General features: G+C 43.4%; 1 protein-coding gene across 4 annotated transcripts in view; it reads left to right on the top strand.

Moving 5' to 3' along the window:
• LOC129397909 (uncharacterized) overlaps window positions 1-26474 on the top strand; it is a 305819-nt gene that overhangs the window by 128199 nt on the left and 151146 nt on the right. The gene's annotated exons all lie outside the window — the stretch shown is intronic.

Below are 26474 nucleotides of genomic sequence, written 5' to 3'. Positions count from 1 at the left end.
TCACATCCACACCCTGACCAGTACTCAGCTGAAGAGTAGAGGAACCCCCTTTCCATCTCCAGACTGTCCTTCTGTGCAGGTCTCTCTGTGCAGCTCTCTTCCCTGTGAAGCTCTCTTTCCTCCATTACTCTCCTCTATGGGGTTAGCCAGAGTGTCATCCCTGAATTCTCACTTGTGTCCGTAAACCAGTAGGCTTTGTTTAGGTTCCATCTTTTTGCACCATCACTTAACTGAAAACGCTGTCCACCTGGTAAGCCGGGCATCTCAGGGCTCACCTTGCTTGTTCCCCCTTTTCTCAGGAATCTCTGTCCTCTGCTGCCTCTTGTCCAGTGTCTGAAATTATTTAAAATTATTTCCATTTGTTGTTGTTGTTTAAGGTAAGAGGGTGAATCTGATCCATGTTACTCCATCATGGCCAGAGGTGCAAGTCCTGAGTAATGGGCTGTTTCAGCTTCTGTATCTGTGGGACTAATGCATTCTCTTCTCTAATTTCAGTGTCAATGTATCTTTTCCCTCTGCACTGGTTTTGCTAATGGTCAACACCTTAGCTGCTATTGCCTTAGATCCTCTTCTTTACCATCTTCTGTTGTTCTCTTCACTTGTTTAGTTCTTGTCTAGTTTCTCCTCTCATTCTTCCCAGCTTTTGCACAAGGTGGCTGGTCCTCCACAGATATCACGATCTGTGGGATCAGACCATAAATTTCTTTTTAGCAGATCCCACTGACAGTCCATTGGCTTCCACCTTCCAAATGTCCACATTTTTTGCCTGCATTTATTTTTGCAACAGTGTTCTGCCACTGCAGCTTCACCGGCAAAACAGCTATGGCCAGCCTGTCTGTCTGTCTGTCTATCTATCTATCCATCTATCTTTCTATCATCTATGTATTGCCTATCTATTTAATCTATTATCTATCATCTATCACCTATCATTTATCTATCCATCGTCTATTTATCAATCATCTATTTATTCTATTTTATCTCTGTATCTATCATCTATTATCTATCATTTATCTGTCCATCATCTATTTATCAATCATGTATCTATTCAATTTCATCTATCATCTATCCATCATCTACTTATCAATCATCTATTTATTCTATCTTATCTATCTATCCATCCACTGCCTATCTTTTCATCCATCCATTTATCCATTATGTATTTATCTTTCATGATTATTATTTTTACCACTGCTTCTCCCTGGCTGAAATTGTTGTGCATGGAGGAAAGCTCCAGCAGGCTGGTGTCACTTTTTGTTAAGGGTTATCACCAGAGTGCAGTGCAGGGTGTGCCCATTTTCCCCAAGGCTTTATGCCAGACGCTGTTAGACCTGGGATATTTACGGATTAGTTTACCCTTCAGCTGATGAATCCATTTGTCCCTTTAGGCAATTAAATATTTCAGTTATGATCTTTATGTTATTTAAATCGTTGAGATCCGGCTTCCTTTTATTCCTCTTAGTTCCCTGGTGAAGTCCCAAACTCTGAAAACATAATAGATCATCTGTCTCTCACAATTGTTAACATAATAGATCATCTGTGTCTCACAACTGTTAAATGTGCCTATAAACAAACTCTCCCCGACATATGGTGTCCCTTTTTGCTTTCCTTTCTGCTTTTCTAGATTAATTCATTCCACAAACTTTTATTGAACACCTATTATTGCATGGACTCTACTAGGTGATAGATACAAAGATGAGTAATCCATGTCTGTCTTTTGGGATGCTAGCTTTGAAGATGATCACAACCCAATATGGTAAGTACCACGACAGAGGGGCAGAGGTGAGCACAGGGTGCCACGAGAGGAAGGAGATGGGGGCCGAGTCCACATTTTCTAGAATTGACCTTACCTTATATAGGAATGTGGAGGGGTTAGCAGGGAAAGAGTGTGACAGATATGGGAGGATAAGCACAAAGATGAGCGTGAAGGCCATTTGAGATAAAGTACGGAGTTTGCTTTGACTAGATTGTGGAGGCACAGGGTAGGAAGGACAAGGGTCAAAAATGGAGAGGTGGGCAGGTAACAGATCATGAAGGATCTTATATGGCATGTGAAGACTTTTGGACTTTATACAGAAGTGTCTAGAGTCAGTGAGGTGAAAGGACCAGATTAGAGTGGAAAATGGATTATGTTGGAACAAGACTAGAGAAAGAATAACTGAGGGACTTGGTGTACTTGGTTTAATTCAGATGAGAAACAATGATGAACTAAAGGCACCACTGCTGGGTGGAGAGAGAGAGGGAGAGAGAAAGGGAGAAATGGAGAAAGATGAAATCAGGAAATATGCAAAGGCAAACCTGAGAGAACTCAGTTGTAGAGGGAAGAAGATAGAGAGGAGTCCAAGTCCGAGGTGACCCTTGGGTCTCCAGCATGAATGGTTGTAAGAATACCTGGGCTATTCACTGGAATAGTGGATATTAAAGAAAGAACGTATTTGGACTACAAGATTATGAGCTAAATTTTGGATATTTTTGATATATTGAATTTGAACTGTTTGTGACATGTAACTGGAGCCATCTGAAAGCTAATTGGATATATGGTTTAGCAGCTCAGTAGAGACTTTGGGAGTGATATAGCAGTCTTCAGCTTATAAACGATAAGTCCAAAGGATGGTGGAGACTGGGGGTGGAGGCAGGTCACTCTCATGCAACAAAATTGCACTTGCAGCCTGTAATTACGTGCTTTCCAGATCTTTACTGTCTTATTTTCTTTTCTAAAGAGTTGTGAAAACATGACTTCTGGCATTGTCTGTCTTTGTCATTACATCTGATAGCTACAAGAATATTTAACAATGAATTAAACAATTTTTACATTTATACTTTCAACCTGCATATCTGCATTTTTTTCTGCTGGCTAGGGAGAAAGGGGTGTGCCAACTACATTCCTGCGTAAGGCTGCGTGAGGTGCTGCACCACACCCCTGCACACTCGGCTCCTCCAGTGGAAACGTGGAGCCTCAGTTATACAAGTGGCCCTCACTGGCTTGTTGGGTGTTTTCGTTTTTACCCCGTAACGTTGAACTTTGTTACACAGAATGTCCTGTGATTTCCCAACACAGTAGGTATCTTCCTGAGTTTCTCGACCGGTAGTTTCACATTGGTAAGAATTCGTCTGTTGGCCAAGCTTAATCTTACACATTGATTGTTTTAGTGACCTATTGATGTGAAGGTGGAGTTTTGGGACTTTACTCAGGTTTCTCAGTGCAGTGGTAGAAAATGACCTTGAAAGTCAGACAGATCTGGGGTTGATCCCAGCTCTGTGACTGACTGGCTCTGTGATGAAAGAAAGTCTTTAACCTCTCTGAGACTGAATTTCTATAGCTAAGAATCAAGGAAGAAATAAGGTTGTCACAGGGTTGTTGCAGGATCTGGTGATACACGTGAAGTGCTCAGTGCAGAGACTGAAACCTGCAGAAGAGCTTAATGAGCTGGTCATTGTCGATGTCATTTCTGTCATACTTACTCTGTGCTCTGGGGGTCAGTTTTGCTCAGTTCAACTAGCACTTAGTGAGAACCTTGTGCTTTGCATTGGTGTTCCTCCTGGGGGGTGGGGGAAGCACATTCTAAGTTTTAAGAAATGAATTAATATCCTCAAAGAATTTACCCTAAAGTTAAGTTAAATCGCCGTTATTTCCTACTTTACATTTCCTGTGGTACCCACTCCCTTCCTCCATCCAAAGGAAATATTTTTAAAGGATTTCCCAATCTTCTTTGGACTTTAGGAGACTTTTGGTCTATGGTGATGAGGCTTTCCCACTCCATGTTGCCATCTGGAATTCTTTGTTCAGGCTTTGGCCAGAAAAAACACTGCCACCACCACCAACACACTAACTTAGGAAAATAACATTTGGCAGGAACTTGGCAACAATAACCCTTTGTTGCCAGAATCCTTGTTCACAGTGTGGGTGGCTCAGATGGCACTTAATTAAATGTATTTCCCTATAAATTCTCACAGTGTGCTTATTTTCACTGATGTCTAATAACCACCCTATCTCTAAAGCAACCAAATTTCACAGCCTGCAAAACAGGGAAATCAGCCTGTGTAAATAACATATTGCTTTTGTTAGTACTCAGCCATATTCCTCATCATTCTGAGTGACAATGGACTTATCTGTTATTATTTCCCACTGAATGCTTTGTCATTCAGTATTTTCCTACTACCTGGAGTGACTATATAATATAATACCTACTATTTTCATTGTCAACTATGAGTCATGCACTGTACTGGGCATGTATTCATTATCTCAATTAATCTTCACCAGTCTTTGTGATAGGTACCAGTATTCTCATCTAAAAGATGGAAAAAAATACAGTGACTCCATCTCCACAAAAAATTTTTTAAAAATTTAGCCACGTGTGTGGCACACACTTATAGTTCCTGCTACTTTGGAGGCTGAAGCTGGAGGATCACTTAAACCCAGGAGGTCGAGGCTGCAATGAGCTGTGATCGCACCACTGCACTCCAGCCTGGGAAACAGAGCAACGCCCTGTCTCACACACAAAAAAAGGAAAAAATGAGGAAAAGAAGCCTGAAAAAGGTTAAATATTTTGCCCAAGAACGTACCACTGGACTGGGAGTGATGGGCCTGGCCAACACGGCAAAAACACGTCTCTACTAAAAAATACAAAAATTAGCCGGGTGTGGTAGCAGACACCTGTTATCCCAGCTACTTAGGAGGCTAAGGCAGGGAGAATTGCTTGAACCTGTGAGGTGGAGATCGCAGTGAGCCGAGATCGTGCCACTGCACTCCAGCCTGGGTGACAGAACAAGACTCCATCTCAAAAAAAACAAACAAAAAAAAGAACAGACAACTGGGAACTGATGGATTTGAAGAGTGATCTGAAAAATCTATTTGATGCCCAAACCCACGATGGTTTTTTACACTCTACAAACTTTATTAAGAAAGGTGCTGATTACGTTTTTAGATGCAGTCTCAACTTACTCCCTTGGAGCGTCTCTGTCCTGCACAGGATTCAGGAGTGGAATCAGGAATGTAATTAGGAACACAATGCGGAGGGAAGGGCAAGGCCTCTCCCTTTCTTCTTCAGCTGCTGCGCGGTGCCAGGTAAAATATTTAAATTAGTTTTTCTCATGTTTTCAAATTAGCCACAAAGTTTACTTATGTAGAGACATTTCTTAGGCACAGCATTTTATATTTTGATGACAAAGGTAAAGTTGGCTGAAAGCTGTGAATTGGAGCAAGGAAAAACTGATAGGCATTGGTCGATTGTTCTTAAAAATAATTTATTGTTTCTTGTGTATTTCCTTGCAGGTCTGTAACCTAGTGGGAAAGGGCATATACATTCGCAGAAAAATGTATGACACAAATAATGTTTTCAATGTACGTTTACAATTTTGTCTGCTATACTCTATGTCAATAAATTTAACTAAAATGCGTTATTTGGCCTTTGCTTTATAAGATATTTTTCCAGATCTAGAATTTGGCACCAGCCTGGCCAACCTGGCAAAACCCCGTCTCTACTAAAAATACAAAAATTAGCCGGGCATGGTGGTGCACACCTGTAATTCCAGCTACTCTGGAGGCTGAGGCAGGAGAATCGCTTGAACCTGGGAGGCGGAGTTTGCAGTGAACCAAGATTGTGCCACTGCACTCCAGCCTGGGTGGCAGAGCAAGACTCTGTCTCATTAAAAAAAAAAAGAATTTGGCAATTATTTTCAGCATTTTAAAGACGCCATCCCATTGTCTTCTGGATTCCACTGTTTCTTCTGGAAGATCAGCTATCAGCATAATTGTTACTCCTTTGAGTATGATGTGTGCTTCTCTCTGGCTGCCTCCAGCCCTCACCCTCGGCTGTTTTGAAGATTCTCCTGTGTTTTTTATTTTCAGCATGTGTGCCCATGAGGTTTTCAGCAAGATGTCACTGTGATGTATCTCAATGCTTATTTTTTGCCTTCTGAATTTATTCTGCTTTAATCTTGTAGAGCTTCTTAAATCTGCAGATTAATGTCTTTAGCATTTTGGGAACATTTCTGGCCAGTGCCTCTGTAAATATTGTTTGTGTCCCTTTATTCCCCAGCCCCTTTTCCTAGAATTCTAATGACCTGTACATTAGACCTTATCACTGTGGCTTATGTTTTTCAATCTGTGTATTCACTTATGTGCAGTTTCTTTTTCTCCAAATTCTTTGCTTCTCCAGTTCCGAAGCCTCAGTAGTCCCGGATTCCAGGTTTTGGAGTGAAGCCTCCTGAACACTGAGTCTCTGCCTTTGTGTTAGTGTTGCTTGGGAAATAGCAGATGCTCGAAGGGGAGAAGCAAGGAATGACATTGGACTCACCTGTGGGGGGCTTTTTCTCTGGCATCATTGCCCCTCCAGTACTGGCTGACTTGGTTATTCTCTGTTGTCTTTCAACAACGTGTTTTTTATTTTGTGCAGCTTTTGTAGTTAGGATGTAGTGCAGGATGGTCGGATTGATGCACGTCACTCCATCAGAGCCAGAAATGGAAGTTCTGTGTTAATAAGTTTGAGTTAGAAGTTCCGTTTCTTTTCTTTGGTCTCATTTTTCCTAGTCAGGTAATGAAATACGTATTACAGAGGCCATAGTACTGAAATTAAAATTTTAAAAACTGGATTTTCATTCTAGAATCAATGGAAAATCGCTTTGCGATGATGAGCCTTCTGGTTTCAATTTCTTTGTCTGTAAAATGGACACGATCTCATCTACATCATTAGCAGGCTATTGTTTTTTAAAAAAAAAAAGTAGAGGAAGAGTGTTTTTTTTTTTTCCTGATAGAATGCTCTCATTCTTCCTCATTCTTTTGTAAGTTAGCTCCACGGGGAATTGAGAAATGAATTCTTAACTAAAAACCTTACAGTAAGAGCCGGCGGCAGCAGTCATGCTTACATTGTGTCATGCCCGTGTTTACCACCTCCCCACCCTCAAAGAACATGGGGCAGAAGGGCGAGCAGATACTAACTCAGTGTGCAGCCAGTGGGAGTGCAGCGGGGGTTCAGTTTGTAATACCCGTACAGGCCGGAGTCTGCACAGCATTCGGAAGAGATTTCAGGTATTTTCTAACAGGAAAGAGAAATGCGTGTGTTCACAGAGGTGACTCTTAACCTACGTGGAACACCTGCGCCCATTTCAGAAAACCACAGCGGTGTGAGAGTGGATACGTGCCTGTTAATTTGAGCACTGCTAAGTACATAAATAGATGAGCCGTTAATGTACACAGCTTGGTCGTCTCAGTAAGCCAAAATTGAGTCAACCTTTTTCCAGGTTAACCTAATCTAAAAATAACACTTTCATCTCTTATTAATAGGCTAGTTGTTATCTAATGTTTTGCTGTGGGTTCAGGGTTCCAGAATAAATCATGCTTTGATTATAGGGTGGATCAAGTTAATGTTGACTCATTCAGGATGAGGCTGGGCAGAGCTGTGTCCTGTCCCAAGTCTCATCTAAGACAGAACTCATCAAATCCTAGGTCTTGTTTATGTCATGCAGGAGAAGGTACAGAAATGCTTGTATTTTATCTGGCAAGAGGCACAGTGTGGCTGGAGCAGGGGAGGGAACAAAGCATCTAAAAAATATTCTTTCTTGCTTTCAGTCCTAGTAAGAGATTTTGCCCCATTATTAATCCAAGTTATGAACTAGAAGGATTAACCCCAGGGGCAGGTACACATCTTAGGTTCACTGGTCCTCCATTCACTTAAAAACCTCTCCAGGTTCAAGGTCTCTACTTTATTTCCATCTTGACAAGGTCTTGTGGACTTTTTTTTTTTTTGAGACAGAGCCTCACTCTATTGCCCAGGTTGGAGTGCAATGGTGCGATCTCAGCTCACTGCAACCTCTGCTGCCCAGGTTTGAGCAATTCTCCTGCCTCAGCCTCCCGAGTAGCTGGGATTACAGGTGCCTGCCACCGTGCCCAGCTAATTTTTGTATTTTCAGTAGAGACGGGGTTTCACCATCTTGGCCAGGCTGGTCTTGAACTTCTGACCTTGTGATCCACCCGCCTCGGCCTCCCAAAGTACTGGGATTACAGGCATGAGCCACCACTCCCAGCCCTTTTTTGGGGTTTTAAGAGACATTTCAGAGTATCTAAGTTACTGTCATTTTATTTTGAAATTACACAGGTAAGAAAGAGAGCAGGAAGCAGCCCCAACAGTGGCCTGGCTTGGCCTCAGGCAGGGAGGCCTGCTATATAGGACATGAGACATCTAGGGATCAGGTGATCTTGTCATCCACTCAGCAGTGGGTGACACTTTCTACACTGAGCTCCAACATCATGGTCAAGAGCTCCCTGATGTCTCTCCTTCTTAATCTCTTGCTACTGCTTCCAGACATCTCCCTATTCTTAAATCATTCTCTAAACGCAGATTAACTGAACACCTACCCATGAGCCCACGATGGCTCTGGGTAGCTGGGATTCACAGGCACACATCCAAGTTGGTGTTCTTTCTGCAGTGTGCTTCTGCTTGCTGTTATCCTCTGAGGTTCGTGGGTTCTGTCCGCTGCCTTTGCTGTGTTTCGCAACTGTCTGCCTCTACAGGTAGCACAAACACCGCAACCCAGAGCATGTGGTGGTTCCTGCCAGTCTGTCATCTGTATTAAGCACTCACATTGAGTGGAGCTCTTATTCCAGGCTCTCTTCTGGATCATACTTGGGCCAGACACCAATATTTGGTCTAGTTCACTGTGGCCAGGATAGCAAGGTCTTCAAAGTAATTATGGTGACTTATACCTCAGGAGACCCTGACCAGGAGGCTCTGAGGGTGAGATGTGACGGGTGCTCTCCAGAAAGTGTCCATTTACACCATACATAGCTTGTCCAGCATGGTAGTGATCATTATCCAGACAACATGGAGCCAAGCGTGTATCGTAATATGGAACCATCCCACCTATGTATCTGAACTGAGCAAACAAATTTAAAAAGTTAAATATCCAACTCTCTTTTAGGTTCCCTTCTGACAACAGCAAGGGCTTCTAATGTGAATGGGGCTCAGGGGAATCTGCTAGCTATCTCTGGCTTCCCTGGCACCATGCAAAGACATGCTCCTGTAGAAGAGAATATTGAAAGCCATCCAGACCCCAGCTGTAGCAGCACTGAATGCCAGAATGGTTTTCTCATGGAGAATTCCTGAAGGACGTCCTATTGAGCTCACCTGAGTGACATGTGAGGATGACATGCGGGACAATCGGAGTGAACCTGGGGTGGTGAGAACACTGCAGGCATCCAGTGGATTCCTTTAAAGCAGGTTGCTCAACTGTGGTCCTGTTGACCGTTTGGGCTGGGTGATTCTCCACTGCGGGGCCTAACCTGGATGTTGTAGGATGGTTGGGGGCATCTCTGGCCCCCACCCACCAGGTGCCAGGAACATCCAGTGCTCATCCCCAATGTCTCCAGACACTGCCCAGGGTCCGAGTGCCATCACTTTCAACTGAGAATCACTGCTTAGAGGGAAGCAATTTGTGGATGAGAAGCAGGCAGGCTGTGACTCACAATTTCAAACCAATGAAGTTCAACCTCAGACTGTTGCAAAAAAAAGTACTCCGCACTCACCAACAGTCAACAAACAACAAGAAGAATGACCAAAAAGTATCATCGAAAAGCCTCCACCAGGTGCAGAGAGTTTATTACCTACCTGTGTTAGTTTACTATGATTCTTAAAGTCAGGACAATTATGGGGGTCTTGAATAAGGATTGTCAGTTGAGGTTGAATATATTTTAACATAACTACTGAGTCATTCTTTGAGGGGACACTTTTCTTTTTTTTTATTATACTTTAAGTTCTAGGGTACATGTGCACAACGTGCAGGTTTGTTACATACGTATACATGTGCCATGTTGGTGTGCTGCACCCATTAACTCGTCATTTACATGCTATCCCTCCCCCACCCACCCCATGTCAGGCCCCAGTGTGTGATGTTCCACTTCCTGTGTCCATGTGTTCTCATTTTTCAATTCCCACCTATGAGTGAGAACATGCGGTGTTTGGTTTTCTGTCCTTGTGACAGTTTGCTGAGAATGATGGTTTCCAGCTTCATCCATGTCCCTACAAAGGACAAGAACTCATCCTTTTTTATGGCTGCATAGTATTCCATGGTGTATATGTGCCACATTTTCTTAATCCAGTCTATCATTGATGGACATTTGGGTTGGTTCCAAGTCTTTGCTATTGTGAATAGTGCCGCAATAAACATACATGTGCATGTGTCTTTATAGCAGCATGATTTATAATCCTTCGGGTATATGCCCAGTAATGGGATGGCTGGGTCAAACGGCATTTCTAGTTCTAGAGGGGACACTTTTCTACCTTTTATTTCCTCATTCACTGTTTAAATTTACTTAATTTCATTCAGCCAAATCTTGTGTATTTGCTAGTAAACTGTGTACCGAGTGAATTATTTGCAGCATTATTTAAGACCCTGAATTAACATTATCTAACATGTTTGGAAGCAGGGCAGCCCTCAAATCTCTGGTTAATGTGATTTCAGGAAAACATAAATAGGTTCATAGTGTTTTACAGACCAGAGTGGGTCAAAATTGAGGAAGAAAATCTGCTACCAGAAATCTATGCAATTAAGGAAGCTACCTGTGACTGACTGCAGAAAAGCTCTCACCACGTGGGACAGGGAACATATGAGCTGGAAGCAAACCTAGGGAAAACAGATTCTGGATTTCTCATGTGTGTGGGGCTGAGCAGGAGGGAGACTTGGGCTTGTAGGGAGCCAGGAGCTCTGGAGAGGGGATGGAGGCAGAAAGAGCAACCCTCGGATGTGGAATTTGGGTGGGCTGTGGCTGTGAGTGAGCAGGTGGAGCCTGGAACAGAGGTTCCTATAACCAGTCTCCCTTGCAAGAGAGCTGGGTTTGTCGGAGGAAACCAAGGTCTATTTCCCTTCATCTACCTCTCCCACGCCAGGAAGCAGAGCAAAATCACACATGTAACCCTGCAACTAGACCCCCGGGCTGTGTCTTACCCATTTTTCATTCTCTGTACCTAGCACGGTGCCTGGCACAGAGGAGGCACTCAGGGGGCACTGGACTGAACCCAGTGGCTTCAGAATAGCTCCCAGGAGAAGCTGGAGTGACTCCATTCAAAGGGCACTGGAAAGATGCCTGGAGGCCTTTTCTACCCAGGCACAAGCCTTTTCTTTATTACCCAACTCTGATGCCTGAGGTAAAGCAATAGCATGACTGAATGTCTTTCACATTAGAGTGTAATTTATCCACATCAGCCGCAGCCTTTGATCTCACCAAGCTGCGAGAGGGGAGAAGTGATGAGGCATACAATGTGTACGAGGTGAGTGAGGTGTATGTGGGCTGCAGCCGCTGAAGGGAGGGAAGGGCCAGGAGGCTGCGGGTGTAGATAGAACGTTCCCGTTGGGACTTGGAGGCCCTTGGCCAGCACATACAACCCAGGAGGAGAGATCTGAGACTTGGTCTTGCCATGGTGGGCCATGTTTTAGTATTGTCTGCGTTATCTGCTGGGGATAACAGAGCTTCCTACAGGCTCCTTGAGAAGTGCTTGTGAACCTCTCTATAGTCGAGGCTTGTGGGCCGTCTTGTTATGCCCTAAGCCTGGATCCGCTTGCAGGTTGCTCTCAGATGAACTTGAGTGATGGCCTGTCTTTTGTGGGTCTGCTTTTCGGGACATGAACGCCAAGAAATGATTGTTCTGGACTGCATTTGTTTTGTTCGATGAACACAGACTTGGACCTTGTTTTTCTTGACTGTCACTGTCTCAAAGGTTTTAATCAAAGGCTATTTGGAAATCATGCCAGCTAATTAATGTTGATGAGGCAACAAGGGTGACTCTTCCTTAGTGCCTTAAACCTTTCACCTGAAACACAAACATGCCACATTGGAGCTTTAATTGTCAAGGAAGATGAAAAGTATACCAAACCATTTGCTGGGCAAAGGCCTCCTGTTGATATAGGCAGCAGGAACCCACAGGCTTGTGCAATGCAGGCTTGTAGCTGCAGATCCATTTCTCCCCAAGCACGCTGCCCCATTGAAAGTGGGTAAGTGATGCGTCTGATCTCTAGCAAGCTCCACCAGGAGAGCACTAAAATCTTAGCCAAGTAGCCCTGTCTCTCCGTTGTTTTCATGGAAAGCCCTACTAAAAATCAGACTGCACAGAGTTCCTCTCTTGAATCAAAACTTGCAAGAGAAAGATGAAATAAGATTCAAACGTGTGTTGTTTCCTACACTTGGGTACTTATTTGTTTGTGGATTTATAAAGGGCCCGTCTTTCATTTAGCCAACGACATTTATTTAGAAGCTAACATGTGCCAGAGACTGCAGATAAGAAGATGTGAATCCTGCAAAAAAGGGGCATGCAGTCCAGGATTAGAAGCAAATAGCAGATGATCACAAAACAGCATTACAAGTGCACTGTTAGTACCACTTTGTGAGGCACTTAAAGGGGTGAGGATGAGAAGTAAGAATTAAGGAAGAGGTTTGCTTGCGTCGATCAATATTCCAATATATATGTCTTGAAATATGGGTCATGGCTCAGATCAAAACTAGCAGGTTGATATTAGTGTCAGCCATATTCATTTGCTAAGAACCTGGATGTGTTCGGGCGGCAGTAAGTCTACCTCTAATCCAGTTCCTGTGCTCCGGTAACAATGTTTTCTTTCTAATCTTTATAATGCATCTTTTTCCCTTATCATTTTGTGGATGATGAGATTATCCAATGCTGATGTTAACTAGTTTCAACATAAGCCATTTTCTGGTTTGGTACATGAGTGTCTTGTTAACTATCTGCGTTTATGTAATATAAATCAATTGATTTTGAGTCTTGTAGTTGGCCTATGAGGTAATTTAGATAGAAGTTGAACTGATACAACCTGAGCTATCAGCAAAAGAAAGGATTTGGTAAGTAAATTAATAGCTAAATAAAATTACTGGAATTTTGAAAGTTTATAACTTTTAAACAGAATCCATTGTTTAAAGTCTTTTTAAACTTGACAAGTATCCATTTACTTTCAAAAGAATTAAATAAAAGAGATATTTTCCTAAAGAGATATTAATATTAGACATAAATATGGTCATGCATCACTTAATGATAGGGATACACCTGAGATATGTGTCGTTAGGTGATTTCATCATTGTGGGAACATCATTGAGTGAACTTACACAAACCTAGGAAGTAGAGTCTATTACATGCCTAGACTCAATGGTAGAGCCTATTGTTCCCAGGCTACAAAGCTGTACAGCATGTTACTGTACTGAATACTGTAGGCAATTGTAACACAGTGGTATTTGTGTATCTCAACATAGAAAAGGTATTTTAATCTTATAGGGCCACCATCCTAAATGTGGTCTGTGGTTTACCAAAACATTGTTATGCTGTGTGTGACTGTATTAAATCTAGTTCTATAGGAATTTCTTGAATGTAGTAAAGTTGAATATCTTAAAACAATTCTGTAATTAAGACGAGTTGCCAAATCATATATAATAGTGTAAATTAAGGCCATTTTAACTTTTTTGTTGAGATGTTAATGTCAACAAAATGGTTCAAATGAAGGTCTTGAGTTGGTTGATGTAACGGGATCGTTCTGAAACTTTCTAAGGACATGAACCCTTTTGAAAATCTGATGAAAGATGTGAGTAGACTTCTCAAAAAATACATGTATTACAGATCTTACCACACTGTTTTTAATAGTTTCTGACTTCCCAGGAGCCTCTCATGATGTTAAAGCAAGTCCTCTTGACCTAATGCAATAGTGCAGTTCACGTCAGATAGAGCAGTTTCTCATCTCTCTGTTATTTTCACGGAAAGCCTTACTAAAAATCAAACTGCTCTTCAGTTTAATTAGATCCCATTTGTCAATTTTGGCTTTTGTTGCCATTGCTTTGGTGTTTTATTCATGAAGTCTTTGCCCATGTCTATGTCCTGAATGGTATTGCCTAGGTTTTCTTCTAGGGTTTTTATGGTTTTAGGTTATATATTAAGCCTTTAATCCATCTTGAGTTAATTTTTGTATAAGATGTAAAGAGGGGGTCCAGTTTCAGTTTTCTGCATATGGCTAGCCAGTTTTCCCAACACCATTTATTAAATAGGTAATCCTTTCCCTATTGCTTGTTTTTGTCTAATTAAACTAAAGAGCTTCTGCACAGCAAAAGAAACTATCATCAGAGTGAACAGGCAATCACAGAATGGGAGAATTTTTTTGCAATCTATCCATCTGACAAAGTGCTAATATCCAGAATCTACAAGGAACTAAAACAAACTTACAAGAAAAAAAAAACAACCCCATCAAAAAGTGGGCAAATGACATGAACAGACACTTCTCAAAAGACATTTATGCAGCCAACAAACATATGAAAAAAAGCTCATCATCACGGCTCATTAGAGAAATGCAAATCAAAACCACAATGAGATACAATCTCATGCCAGTTAGAATGGCGATTATTAAAAAGTCAGGAAACAACAAGTGCTGGAGAGGATGTGGAGAAATAGGAACACTTTTACACTGTTGGTGGGAGTGTAAATTAGTTCAACCATTCTGGAAGACAGTATGGCAATTCCTCAAGGATTTAGAACCAGAAATACCATTTGACCCAGCAATCCCATTAATGGGTATATACCCAAAGGACTATAAATCATTCTAATGTAAAGATACATGTACATGTATGTTTATTGCAGCACTGTTCACAATAGCAAAGACTTTGAACCAATCCAAATGCCCATCAATGATAAACTGTATAAAGAAAATGTGGCACATATACACCATGGAATACTATGCAGCCATAAAAAAGGATGAGTTCCTGTCCTTTGCAGGTACATGGATGAAGCTGGAAGCCATCATTCTCAGCAAACTAACACAGGAACAGAAAACCAAACACTGCATGTTCTCACACATAAGTAGGAGTTGAACAATGAGAACACGTGGACACAGGGAGGGGACCATCACACATTGGAGCTTTTGTGGGGTGGGAGGCTAGGGGAGGGGTAGCATTAGGAGATATACCTAATGTAAATTATGGGTTGATGGGTGCATCAACACATACATACCATGGCACATGTATACCTATGTATAAAACCTGCATGTTCTTCACATGTATCCCAGAATTTAAAGTATAAAAAGAAAAAATCAGACTGCACAGGGTTCCTTTCCTGGATCGAAACTTGCAAAAGAAAGATGAAATAAGATTCAAAGGTGTGTTTTGTTTCCTACACTGTGATATTTGTTCGTGGATTTATAAAGGACCCCTCTTTCATGTAGCCAACATTTAATTAGAAGCTAACATTTAGAAGCTATGAAATTAAAAGAATTCTTCCACACATGGCTCAGGCAAGGAGCCAGTTTATGAAAAATCCAACAAACAAAGGCATTTTGTAAACTTAAAATATAGAAAAATAAATCTAATTAGCCATCTCAAAAGAAGTTTTGATACATCAGCTCTTTTGTCATATGTACATGGAGTATACATGGAATCTACATGTGGGATGCATATGGGGTGTATATATGGAATATACACATGTACATTTCCAAAGTATAGTTTATGTTTTTCCTGTACTCTCATAATCAAAATGGCTTAAAAATTATACACCTGATCAAATATGCAAATACCAGGCTGGGAGCAGTGGTTCATGCCTGTAATCCCAGCACTTTGGGAGGCCGAGGCGGTGGATCCTGAGATCAGGAGATTGAGACCATCCTGGCCAACATGGTGAAACCCCGTCTCTACTAAAATACAAAAAAATTAGCTGGGTGTGGTGGCACGCACCTGTAGTCCCAGCTACTTGGGAGGCTGATGCAGGAGAATTACTTGAACCCAGGAGGCGGAGGTTGCAGTGAGCCGAGATTGAGCTGCTGTATTCCAGCCTGGCAACAGAGCAAGACTCTGTCTCAAAATATATATATATATATATATATGCAAATACCAAAACATGTCTCATAATCAATATGGCTTAAAAATTTTGTACCTGATCAAATCTGCAAATACCAGAATGTACATCAAATATGTCTGTCTATGGCCCAATCTTTGTCATTTTGTAAAACTTATCAAACAACAACTTGAGTGTGGACTCAGCAACTTTCTAGGCACTTTCCCTCCCATCTGGGAATGGTTCCTGCTTATGCTGAGGACTTCAGTTTTCACTTCGGGCTTTGACATTTGTACAGGCTATTCTTTTTCCTTAGTGAAGTTCAAACCTGTATGGGTAGAGGCAGAAAGAAATGTCAAAGTGTGATCACCTACATGGCAGGTAGGACCTCTTTGCTTTTGAGTGATTTCTGTTATCTGATTATTGGGACCAGACTTCACCCAATGGTGGGATACCTTACCTTAGAAAGTTGTAGGCCAGGTGCAGTGGCTCACACCTGTAATCCCAGCACTTTGGGAGGCCGAGGTGGGCAGATCACCTGAGGTCGGAAGTTCGAGACCAGCCTGACTAACATGGAGAAACCCTGTCTCTACTAAAAATACAAAATTAGCCAGGCGTGGTGGCACATGCCTGTAATCCCAGTTACTCGGGAGGCTGAGGCCGGAGAATCGCTTGAACCTAGGAGGCAGAGGTTGCGGTGAGCTGAGATCGCACCATTGCACTCCAGCCTGGGCAATAAGGGCGAAACTCCATCTCAAAAAAAAATAAAAATAAAAATAAAGTTGTAAAGTTGGGATGGGCCATGAATGCAGTAGATGAGAGATGGAAGCAGGGGTGACTTTCCTCCTTTCTTTCGTGCGTGTGTTGGATTATTAGGTAAAAGCAAATGGTGCCAGGGATGCTGCCCCCGGATGGACCTGGGCAGCAAATTGAACCACGGTCCAGAAGCCCTGATCTGCCTCAAGTCTCCCTGTCTCCTCAGTTCAAACATAGGGTGCACTATTGCTCACTGAGGAGTATGTGGAAGGTCCCAGGATGGTGCCCCTTACCTTCAGACAACTGTGTACTCCCTCCTCTTATCTAAACCTCTGGCAGAAGTAGCACATGAACAGTGGATTTTCAGGCAGGAAGGGGGACGTGAGAGGCCTTGGCAATGTGCCAGTACCTGGAAAGCACTCGAGGCCGTCTTCCATTCTTCATAGAGTCAGCGGCTTCTGGCTGCATGAAGATGCTGTCACTGCTGGTGGCATGATCCATGTTGATGTCGCTGATGAGACCCAGATTCTCAGCCCAGACCCCAACCCAGCACCTGTGATACTGCCTGGGGCTGGCACTGTTGTCCCTGCATGAGAATCGGTCCCTCCTAGCTACCGTGTTCTTGCATTTTCGGCTCTCTGTGCCTCTGCCGTTGAACACAGACAAGTGAGGTAATTGGGATCCCTGGTTTCATTTGTTTATACCCTGCCTACTTCAGGATGGAAAGACGCCACTCATAATAGAAGCACAGATGCAGTAAGAACGAGGTTTGGTAATGTAGACGAAGGGCCAAAAGTCAACAGTATGATGGGGAGGGATTTCTCTTTATGGACAGAGATAAGTACATCAGAGCTGGAAGGAAAGCAGTCCCCCAGCACACAGAGATTTTTCTCTGTTCTTTTTTCCCCTCCTCTCTTCACCTCTTCTCGCTTTCTTTGCCTTTCCCTTTTTAAAAATTTCAGACCACACATGTTATAGTTAGAAGGAGTTCAGAGATGGTTTTGTCTGACTCCCCCTTTTGACAAATGAGGTATCTGAGGCCTGGAAGAGGTATCCAGCTGCCCCAGCGTTCTTGGGCGAGAGCTCAGGTCTCCTGAGGGGCCATCCTGAACCTATGGAGAGAGGGCTTTAGGCTGCTTGACCAGTAGCTCTCTAGCTGCCCTGTATTTTCAGCTGAGCAGCCCGTAGGGACCGAGATGGCATGAGGCTCTGACCCTGGAGCCCTGCCCATGGAGCACCCTGGAGCCGCAGGGACTGTCAGAGCTTGGGGGCCTCCAGGCTCGTGCGGGGCTCCTCTCTCTGGCCCCATCCAGCCACTCTGCATTTGCTGTTCCCGCTGCCACCCTGCTGGCTTTTTTCATAGGCCCCACAGCGATTTTTCTGGCCTCCATGGTCCTCAGAGGCGAATGGCAGCTCTCTGTGCCACTGCCACTGCCAGACCCAAGGTGGTGTTCTTCCTGTAGCCCACCCATAGTCAGCCATCTCCCCCCAGGCCCCCCCAGGCCAGGGGCTGAAGCCTGCTGGGTACAGACAGGTTGGGGTGAGCTCCACACCCCATCAGCAACTGTCTCGGAATGAACCTTACCTTCCGTCACCATCAGCAACTGTCTCGGAATGAACCTTACCTTCCGTCACCCCGGCTGTGCTTCCAAGACCATTAGTCCCACGCGTCTCCCTTCTCCTGAGCCTTTCTCTGGGGCTCCGTGTGCCGCGGGCCTGAGTAGGAAAGTCACGGCCGCTTCCCAGCTGTGTGACCCAGGGCTGGTTTCCGTGTCTCTGTGTGTCTGTCCTCTCATCTGTAAAGTGGGGCGATCACAGTACCACCTCATGGGTTGTCCTGAGGATTAAATGGGTGAGTTGATCTGGAGCACTCTCAGCAGTGTCTGGCAGTGGCAGTCACGACACATTCGCTAGGATCTCTGTGTTCAAATGGTGTGCGTGGGGGTGTGTCTTGGAGGAGACTGTCAGTAAGTGGGTGTGTTATAGGAAGACATCTAGCCTCTGTTTGCGTCAGTTTCCTCATCTGTAAACTGAGAATAAAAATTCTGCCCTCCCCATGGTGTTATTACATGTTTCTTCACGTGAAGCCTACAGAACAGCCCTTAGCATGTAGGGTTTAATAAATGTTTGCTGTCATTGTTTTGCTTGTAATTCATTAATTACTCAGTTATCGTTAGAAACCTGATCTTGTGTGCATGAGGCTTTCTTGCTCATAGGGAATCCATGGATGCAGATACATTTATAAGGTGGAGTTATAGTTAAAGCTTTGCATCTAAGACCTAAATACAAAAGGATATTTTGTTGAAGGAGTGAAAGTTTAACTCCAGGGCAGAATCCAAGCCCTAGACTCTTGCCCAGATTCATTCGGAAAAGTGTGGATTTAAAACATGTGTTATTCTGGGCTGGGCATGGTGGTGCATATGCCTGTGATCCCAGCGCTTTGGGAGGCCGAGGTGGGAGGATTGCTTGAGCCCGGGAGGTCCAGGCTTCAGGCAGCTGTGAGCATGCCAGATCCACAGAGCGAGACCTTGTCTCTAAAAACAAAAAACAAAACCCCCAACATTTTTTATTTGGATACAGTACTGTATCAGTTTCAGTATTGTATTCAATATTGCTATCGTATCAAGTTACCACACATTTAGTGGGTTAAAGCAAGACGAATTTGTTCTTTTACGGTTCTGGAGGACAAAAGTCTGAAATCAAGGTGTGGGCAGGGCTGGTTCCCTCTAGAGGCTCCCAGAGAGAACCCGTTCCCTTGCCGTGTCCAGCTTCTAGAGATGCCTGCACCCCTTGGCTCGCAGCCCCTTCCTCACCTCACCCTGACCCCGCTTTGTCCTTGCCGCTCCTTCTCTGATTTTCTCCCTCCTGCCTTCTTCTCGTAAGGACCTTGTGGTAACCTGTGGGGTTCCCTGGATCATCCGGGATCATCTCCCCATCTCCAGACCCTTCACTCCATCCCATGTGTGAAGTTCCTTTTGTCATAGAAGGTGACATGCATGGGTTCTGAAGATTAGAACATGGGCATCCTTGGGTGGGGAGGGCATTATTCAGCCTCCACAGACACTGAGGGTGCACCTTGACGATGTCTCTTCCAGATTGTCCCTGAAAACATAAATATTCCTGCAATGGGTAAAACTCTTCTGTTCCTTGGTCAGTGTAAGATTTTCATTCTGGTTTGCTCAGGAGAGTTCTAAATCATGCCTGTTGTCCTGGCATAATTGCCTTATTTATTTAATTCATTAAAAAATAAAAACCATATATTATTATGGTGTACAACATGACATTTTGATATATGTGTACATTGTAGAATGGCTAAACCAACTTAATTAACATATGCATTACTTTACCTATCACTTGTTCGTGATGAGAACACTTGAAATCTATTCTCTCACAATTTTCAAGAATCCTATGTGTTACTATACACTAGAGTCACCATGATGTACAATAGATCTCTTGAACTCTGGTATAATGATCTTAAAAGGTATCATGATTGTAATTAATAATAATTAAAATGATCAAAAGCATCCTCCCCCTTTCCCTTTCAAAAGGTTCCAGGTCTGGGCAATAACTAGAGGGTCATGAATATTCAAAGTGGGGAAACTAAGAGGCCCTCCTTCTGCAGGGCTTGGTGGGAGAGCCCCAGCGGCGGGAAGGGATGAAAGTGTGCAGAAGCTCTCCGATGGCTGAAGCCTCTGCAGACGTTCTCTCTGTAATGTTAAGTCACTCTACCGGGTCATCCCTTGGGCCCTGGACCCTCAGCCTCACCCACGGCAGCTGGTACACCTCGGACTTCCATGCTGGAGGATGTTCCAGAAAAGGGTCCTGCTGCTCATACAAAGCCAGCCGAGCGGAGACCTGGGAGCCCTTTCGCCGGCCGCCTTTCTATCGCGCTGTCCTAGAAAAGACATAGAAAGACTTGCCTTGAGCAAGTCCCTAAACTCCCCTTTAAAATGGGGGCAAATGATGAGTATTTGGCAGAGCTTTGGTGAATACTAGAAAAAGTATGAGTAAAAAGCTAACAAAGTGGACATATGTAGGTGCTAAAAAATAGGTTGTTATTGAGATGTGAGATTTTGGGGAGTCAAGGGGATCAGTAACTTATTATCCTAATGCTGTTCTTATGCTGTTGAGGAAAAGAAAATATAATTTCAGAGACTGAATGAATAGTGTGACAACTTTTGTGCTTCAGGTGCACAAAAAGGAACTAACTTCTGGGCCTCTTCGCCGGGGCCCTTGGGGATAGATCCTAAAATCAGATTCCCCTGTAGTGTTTCAGGAAACCCAAGATGCAGGTGTGCTTTCCTGGACTGAGAGAAAACCAAGGGAAACAATGGCTCGGTCTTGGGATTCTCTGCTGTCTCTGCTCCACTCTCCCCAGCTGCTGGGTGGGTCCAGCCTGCCTGGAGTTGCTCTCATGACCTCTTTCCGCTCTTCCCCTGCACACAAGGATGGCACAGGCTTCCGCAGAGCCCTGGGTGTTAGCCCTTGCGATGTGTGCCTTTCCCCTCGAGTTGGGTCCATTCCCAGTGAGGCCCCACCAGAGAAACTCATTCCATCAATCTGCCAGTCAGGCACACGCAGGGGCTGGTTTTGTTTGCCCAAGGCTGGATTGCAGTCACACAGTTGTTGAGACCAGTGTTCCTCTCTGGATACACTTTTCTTGTCAGAGAGCACCTTTATTAACTTTCAAAGCAGAGTTACCATTTCCCAAGATGAATTCAGTCCAGACAGAGTATCACGGGAAACAGTAACTGTCTGGCCTCTCCTTTTCGAGGGCAGGGGAGGGGAGAGCTGGGGCAGCTTTCGGGATTACAGAGACCGAGAATTGGTTCATTTTATGGCAAGTGTCGAATGGAGATCATACCCCCTTAAATATTTGAGGGCATGGCTGGCGCACATTGCCTTCAAGGCTGCTAGATCTAAGATATTGGGTTCTATACCAGCTTGCTCTGCTCTCAGAGATGTCAGCCGACCACGGAGATAGGCTGTGGGGAAGTCTGCACAGTTGGCCTCCACCAAAGACTCCTCTCCCTGCTCATGCACCCCACTCCTTACATCAAGAGGAATAGTCTGATTCCCCTCCCCTTGCTTCCAGCCTGGCCTTAGCAATGTGCTTGGCTGATGGAAAGTAGTGGCATTAATACATTCTGGGACTTCAAGGCCGTGGCATAGCACTGCCTAGATTCACTGGAATGCTTGCTCTTGGGAGCTCTGTCTCAGAACCCAGAGGCCTACTGGTGCAAGGTATCTGGTCAGCAGCCCCAGCTGAGCTCCCAGCCAAGCATGTGAATGAGCCAGCCCAGCTCTATGGAGACTTGAGATGGCTGAAGCCCCAGCTGACCTGTGTCTGCCTCCACATGAGAGATCCCAACAGAGAAATGCCTGGGTGAGCCCAGTCCACGCACAAAGCCACGAGAGACACACAAGCTGCCCCCTTGGTTGTTATGCAGCAGCAGATGGCAAGAATGAACAGTGATGGGGCAGGCAGGTGCTGTTGTCTGGCTATTTGTCTGCAAGTTTACAGAATGGACCACAGCTCTACCACACTGGTGGTTCCATTTCCAGACATGACACAGTCCAGAGGGGAGGGCCTCCTGACTCAGTGGTCTCAGACAACTTGAGAAACCTCTAGGTGTCTGAAACCACAGGCTGAATTTTGGAAGGGCTGACTTGGCCTCTTAGCTACCTCCGTCCCGTCGGCTGTTTTGATTCATTAGGCTTTTCCGAGCTCTAGTAATGAAGAAGGATTGCCAGGTAGCGCTTGGTTCAGGGGAAGGAGATTTGCAACCTGATGGCCAAAAATAGTAAGTAGAGACCTGGCTCAAGAAGGCTGGGAGGCTTTAGAAAATGATATGCTGACAATACAGTCTTTTTCCTGTATTTTTTTTTCAGCTTTACCTGAGATGCCTTACCTATTAGTAGATACTCTATAAATATCACTTAGAGTAATTAAGTAATAGAGATTGCAAACATTTAAACAGTGTAATGATAGCCTCTGCATGCATAATATTTGCACACAGTATCCGCAGCATTTCAGGGGAGAAAACAAATTAATCTGTTGGCTTTAAGCATTTAACAAATCACATAATACATATGTGGATTAGTTGACTCCATTAATGCTTGAATTTAAAACCTCAGCTCCCACCTCTTTAAATGCTTACAATTGAAAGCTGCATATAACTTGAAAGGGAAATTGACCCTGTAGTCACTGAAGTAAATTTTGAAAGGTAAATCATTCAAGACATGGCAGCTGCATGTTAAGGAAAAGAACAGAAAAAGAACAGAAGAGTATGTAAAATTATGTAGGGCTCATCAGGAAGGGAATGTTCTCGTTTGCTGTGAGCTGGCCCCATGGAAGGGAGTGACAGCTGTCAGTCACATCCACCTGGCCACAGGAGAGGGACATTTGCAGGAGGTGAGCTCAGCTCCCTTCTATTAGGGTCCGAAGCTCCCTGTCATGTGGGGTGGGTCCCGTTACTCACTCCCGCTGCTTCAGAATATGGGGCGTGGCTCCTGGTTTCTCCTTTTTTTCCTGGGGCCAGAATGTGGGGCCTTCTGACTGAGGCCCATCTGCCTTCCCTCCACACTAAGGGCCTTGTTGGCATTAACTGAGATCATATGACTGTCCAGTGAGTTCTGACAATGGACTCTTGTTCTGGGTGCCATATTAGTAGGCAATCTAAATTTGTGATTCGAGCTTGAAGAATGCACTGCGAATTCAGGATGGTAAGCCAGACTTGTGGGAGATCATGTCTTCGTAAAGCAAAGCTGTCCAGATGAAAGCGTCATGGCAAGAGGGCTTGCTCTCTGTGCCCAACCTCTGTGATTTCACTGCTCCCGCACACAGCAGGAAGCCCGAGCCATCCCTCTGCCTTGGGCTCTCCTTGGAGGAGTTCACCCATTCACAGTCTTAAAGGGACAGAGAACTTCTCAGAGCTTGGGTTTTACTCTTGGCTTGGGCACTACGTTGACTATAAGATCTCGGGACAATCTCAAAAGTTTTCTGATCTCAGTTTCGTCAGTTGGAAAATAAGTTCTTACTAGATAATTTCTAGCTTCTTCCAACCCTGATATCCTTTTTTTGTTTGGTTTTGCTTTGTTTTTTAGATTGTGAGAACATCTATTAAAATGTAATTAATTGGTAATATAAGCTGCAGGTTTATTTATTTATCTTTATTAAGGCATAATTGACTAATACAAATTATATATATTTACAGTGTACAGTGTGATGTTTTGAGATATGCATATATTGTGAAAGGATTAAGTCAAGCCAATTAATATATCCATCACCTCACATATTTACCAATTTTTTTGCTGGTGGGAACTTTTAGGATCTACTCTCTTCTTAACATTTCATAAAAAAGCAGTAAGCCGGTGAGGTGATGGGTTAATTATCTTGTTTTAATCTTTCTACAGTGTATACGTAGATCAAACATCACATTGTTATACCCCCATAAATATACACATTTATTATTTGTCTCTTAAAAACAAATAAATTTGTCATAAAAGATCTACTCTCAGCAATTTTCGAGTATATGATATAGTATTATTAACTATAGTTGTCTTGCTGTATAATAGATCCCCAGAATTTATTCACCGTATGTAACTGCAAGTGTGTACCCTTTGACAACATCCCCTAGACCCGATCCCCCAGCCCCTGGAAAACATCCTACTGTCTGCTTCCATGAGTTCAACATTTTTAGATTCCACATATAAGTTTCTCTGGCCATGGCCAGAGAAAATGCTCTGATATTTTATGCTTCTATCAGCATTTCCCGTTTCGTCCATCCTCTCATTCGCCTTTCCTTTTGTTTAGCTTGGTGAGTTTAGGAGGGATATCATCCCCCTCGCCTTTTCATCTATCCCTTCTGCTTCTTTCTTCAGACCACATTCATCGTTCCTCCCTATCCCTGTGGGTCAGATTATTCCCTTGTAAGGTTTTTCCTTATGTTTTCTTGAGCTTCTCCTTCCTTCTTCATGAACCAGTCCCCAAGCAAAAGGATCTAAGTTTTGACCCTTTCCTAATCCCAAGAGATTGCACCATGTACTCTAATGCTCTCTGAACACATTGCTCTTCATCCTTTGTTTTGGAAAATTAGCTTAGGTTTTATTAAGTGCTTAAGAGCTCATGATGTGCATATCTGCATGTCAAACCTTAATAAGGCTTCTGAGAAAGCTGAGAGTATTTCTTTTTTGCCCCAGGCACTGTTGAAAAATTTAGTAAGAGTGAACTCTAAAAAGTGCAATATTCTTTTGCCAAAAATTTAATTTACAAAACTTTGGTCTTACTAAGCAAAATGTATCGAGCTTACCTGAACACAGTTAGAGTTCTCAAAATAGGAGGGTGGCTAAGCAAAGTAAATAGTGTAACAAGCCTCAGTGTGATTTCATAACAGGTTTTTCTTCATCTTATGGTGAATTCCAGAGACTCAGTTTTCTTCAAGTCGTTCTGTCTCAGTCAAACAGGGAAAATAAATGCAGTTGAATGAATGCAGCTCCAGCCTCATTTTAAACTATTCATTTGTTTCCATTTCTTCCACCCCAAAAGTCTCAGCATTTCTAGCGAGTAGGCAAAGTGAGAGATGCCAGTTTCACTTTTTCTTTGTTCTTGTCTCTTCCTTGCTGATAAGCAAGGACCTGTGGTAACAGGAGCCCTCAAGGGGAAGAAAATGATAATCCCGTTGTCTGGAGAATGAGAGGGACTTAATGGTAGTAAATGCTCAAAACGACCTTGTGACTATATACTGCTCAGGTCACCATAAGTTTGGTGGCTGTGCATGAGGAATGTGTGTTCAATGATGAAAACGAAAATGGAAGTTTTCCTGGAGTCTGTGGCAGGGGCTGGTTGTTGTCTGCATTGTACTCATTCCCACACTGTTGCTAACACAACTCCAGTCATTCTGGAAGAAGATAAGCCCAGATACTTACTTTTCTAGCTTCCCTTATAAGTAGGGATGACACATTTGTCACAGCGACAAATACGTCATGGTTCAAGCCAATTACACATAAGCATAAATCTACTGGATCTCAGAATGCTGCCTCTCTTCCAGTAGAGGGACAGATATGGCTGGTGTGGTCTTTTCTTCTTCTTTCTGCCTTGAATGTGAATGTATTGATCAGAGCTGCAGCAACCTGGCATTATTAAGCTGCTGAACCAACACTAGCAATTGCTTAGATCAAAACTTCTTACTTACATTGTTGAAAAATAAGCCTTCTTTTTAAGCCGCTGTAGTTGAGTTTTTTGTCACTTGGAGCCAAGAGCTTTCCTAACTGATAGATTCTCTCCCACATATTTTATTGTAAATTAATAAATTCCCACCCTCTGTTCTTCCTCCTGTTGTAGACACAAACGTGCTTCTATTCATTTGTTGTGAACACCATTTCTGGAGATCTGTGTGACTGTCAAGGGTCCACCCAAATATACATAGATTAGAACATGTTTAGAGAAGAGGGTGATTATCTGTGTGGGAAAAGGTTCATCAGGGATGAATCGCATGTTCCCACGGTGAGAAGGCTGGGAGCACTTGCCTCTCCACTCACGCCAGCCCTTCTTCTCCTTCCTGCTCACTGCCTACTACTTTGGAAATTAGGTTCACCCATATAATCGTCATAGTTTGACATGGTTGGACTTGAAAATCTTGGCTTTTTCCTTGTCCCAGACAAGAACCAATCATCCTTGATCTTTTATCTGCCACTCCTGCTAATAAGTTAGCAGAGTTTACATAACCCACAGTCTGGTAGTTTATACTGGGCATCATTAAACACTATTATGCAGCTCTATTTCTTGGCATCAGCACATATTTTTCCAGGTGGAATTTTCCTTCTGTTTGTTAGTGTGGGGAGGTGGAAAATGTGAAATCCTCTTCTGCATAACGTTAGAAAAAAATGTAGGAAGTTGGTAAAAGTTGCTTTAATAAATGC

The sequence above is a fragment of the Pan paniscus genome, chromosome 5 (assembly GCF_029289425.2).
Source record: "Pan paniscus chromosome 5, NHGRI_mPanPan1-v2.0_pri, whole genome shotgun sequence".
Classification (NCBI taxonomy): Eukaryota; Metazoa; Chordata; class Mammalia; order Primates; family Hominidae; genus Pan; species Pan paniscus.
This window is presented reverse-complemented; position numbering and strand designations above follow the sequence as displayed.